Here is a 3,362-nt window from a genome sequence, read left to right on the forward strand (position 1 = left end):
TACCCTTTAAATCTCACTACTTTGGACAAGCTCCTAGTCTGTTACATGTGAAGTCAGTTAGAAGATGAAACAACCATTTTCTTCCTGAGCCAAGTAAAATATCAACCAATGGGCAACGTCTTTGCAAAATGCTTCTTATACTGCAATCTTGTGTTATGTCATTCTTTAATCATTGATGAAAATGATTTCTCAAACTGGTTTTGGATCCTCAAATTGTTCATGATTGTAACACTCCTTATTGTGAAGTCTCTTTCTGATGTCTTTGTCTCATGACAGGTTTCCCGAAAAAAATCTATTCTTTCCATTTCCTGAGAAAAGTTACTTACTTCAAGAAACTCTCCTTTTGAGTTTTTTTCAAAGATTATTCAATTGGGAAAATGGCTATAATACTGAGATCTGTAGAGAATTATTATTTAATTTAATCATATACTTATGTTATATGCAATTTTGAAAGCAAAGAAATGAATACAACCTCAGTTTTATGATGAAAGTAAGTATAACTGACAGAGCCAAATATAACATAATAGATTACTTGTAGAAGCATCTGACACACATAAAATTAGGAATCACGAGTCCTTGTTCCACTCTTCTCTATAGTTACTTAACAAAACCACCAACCAATCCAATTTTCCATTTTCTCTTAGCAACACTAACATTCGACCTTCCTAACTCAGAGGGCCATACTGAGAATCAAATAAGATAATATAATTTAAAATACTATATTGCTTTATTATTGCTACATAGGCAAAGAGCATTATAAATTGGTTTTGGTTTCTCAGGAAAACAGAAGTATTCACCTTTATTATTAACTTCTAGAATTCAATATTTTTGGTAGCTCAAATTTTCTGACTTTCTGGTAGAAATGCCAAACTACAGATATGAGGCATAAAGGCTTTGGTAGTGGTAGGGTTCTTAAGTAATTGCTTAAATTCCTGTACATTTTAAGGCACAGTTTTTTAAGGACAGTGGGAAGACTTCAGGGAATTGAAGACATCACTGAATCAAACCTAGCCGAGTAGGAGCACTAGGTAAAGTTTACAGATCTTACTGAGCCACCTTATTCTCTCTGTAACTCTGAACTTTGGCCATATCTCTCAAGCCTTGAATTCCCTAAGTAGTTGACCTTAGATTGACCTTCTTCCTCATAAAAGAATATCTCTTGGAGTAAGGATTAAGTCTCCTTGCAACCCACTCCCTCTACCCAGCTTTGTGTATTTTATAAGCAACTGGACTAAAAAAATTAAGACAATAATTATAAGCTCAAAATTTATCTCCCTAAAATAATGCTTTCACTTTGTTATTCTGCTGTTCAAAACTTCCAGTGTCTTTTTACTGATCATAAAGTGAAGTCCAGCTGGCTGAGGCAGCCTTTCAAGGTTCAGCACAAGGTACAGCTTTACCTCTCTATTCCCAAGTCGTCTCCTAACACTCCAACAGCATCCATGCCAATTCTCTCTCCATGTCCATTCTCTCCCCAACCCTACATGCAATTCTTCCTATCTACCTATTCATAGGATACAATCTTATAGGCCACTATAAAGAGCTCTGCTTTCTTTAAAGACCTCTCTAGCTATTCCAAACCAATGCCATTTACTAACACTTAAAGTACTTGTTTACATCACTCCCTCATTTTTGCCTTTTGCTATTTGATGTTTCATGAATACATGTCTAGTTTCCACCTACAAAATATAAGCTCAGGGTAAGGAATAAACTTGAAAGTAGGGACAATCTTCAGAACCATTGCAGGAAAAGCAATTAATCAATAACCAATGAGAGATAGAGGTAAAAATAAGAGTTGAGAAAGCCATCCTCATAAACCCTTAAGTTTTTTTTTTTTTACACCTACAGCAGCACCTGGTCTTCCTAGGTGGTCTCCCATCCAAGTACTAACCAGGCCCGACTCTGCTTAGCCTCTGAGATCAGAAGGGATCGCGCTTGTTCAAGGTAGCATGGACTTAAGTTTTTCATAGTACTGTTTTTTTTTAAGGTAGGTGACAATTTTGTTCTATTTACTTAATTAAAGTAAGATTGAGTGTTCATTTTCCAATGCTATATTTGTGTACAATTTAGTCCCTACTTTCCTAAAAATGCAACAAGTATCAGAACAGAAAGACCAATTGTTCCTATTAAGACTGTTACCAAGGTATATATACACACATCATTAAAGACAAAAAAAGCAGGTTTGAGACTATTATATTTTAATTTATACGAAGTGTAGGTGTTGATAATATTCTGAACATCTTTAGCTGTTTGTCATTCATTTCTTCCACTTGAAATCTTTATCTTTTGAAAGTCAAGGAGAAAAAAGGCAAATAAGTAGAAAGTTTCATCAAATTTTAACCCTTCCTCCCAATTATTTCACAGTCCTAAAGCTGGTCAGATTTTAGAGGGTTGTAAATATACCACTAGCAAATATGGGCCTTTGACTTAAGAGAAAAATAAATATGTGCAGAGGTCAATCATGTTTCTTAATTGTACTTCTTAAGTCTTTTTGAAGAAAAGTATTATTAAACAAAATGAAAGAGAATTAAAACTCAAGATATAAATACATTGTGCCTATGTCTATCACTTAACTAAGGCATTTTATTTTACATTTTTTCCACAATTTAAGATATTTTAGTATCTATCTGTTGGAACAGATTAAAGGTAAACTGTAACAACTCCATTGAGAAGTGCCAAAGAGAAATGCCAAGGAGGCTAAATTTTGTATTATTAAGAAATAATAAAAAGAATTTATGGAAATAGCTATGATATACCCAGTGTTGAGGCCAGGTTGATATATTAGAAAGAACACTGAGATAAGAGTAGAAACCCCAAAGTAAGTACAAATTTACACATTAGAGAATTTAGCAAAAATATGCAGACGGAGTACCAAAAAATCTGTGCAAAAGCTAACCTGAGATGGAATATTTCTTGACAAATATTAACTATTTGTCATGAGCTGAGTTTTTAAAGAAATTGTGGAAGTAGGCTTGGCTTTATTTAGATTGATAATTACCATCCCTTTAAGAAAGTCCTCTAAGGGCCCTCAACTGACACTGCACCACACACAATACTCAAACTTACCTGAGACAAATATGCATGTGTACTAGATGCATGTGTACAAGATCCTCTCACCCGGCTCCTTCCTCCACCTAAATTGTCTCTTGTCCTCAGATTTTCACATTCATGCTTATTCAGATTTGACAATTCACCTAATAGGTTTTCTTTCCTGTTGAGCCTCTCCAATTTTTCTTTTGTTACCTACATTACCCTTTATCTGACCTGTGTTCGGCTCCTTTTATTTCAGCATGAACATCTCAAAGGAGACATACTCTACTACCTGGTTCACGTTATAGCAACAGTCCAGCTTTATCCCCATG

Source organism: Pteropus alecto, unplaced genomic scaffold, assembly GCF_000325575.1.
Source record: "Pteropus alecto unplaced genomic scaffold, ASM32557v1 scaffold7, whole genome shotgun sequence".
NCBI classification, from domain to species: Eukaryota; Metazoa; Chordata; class Mammalia; order Chiroptera; family Pteropodidae; genus Pteropus; species Pteropus alecto.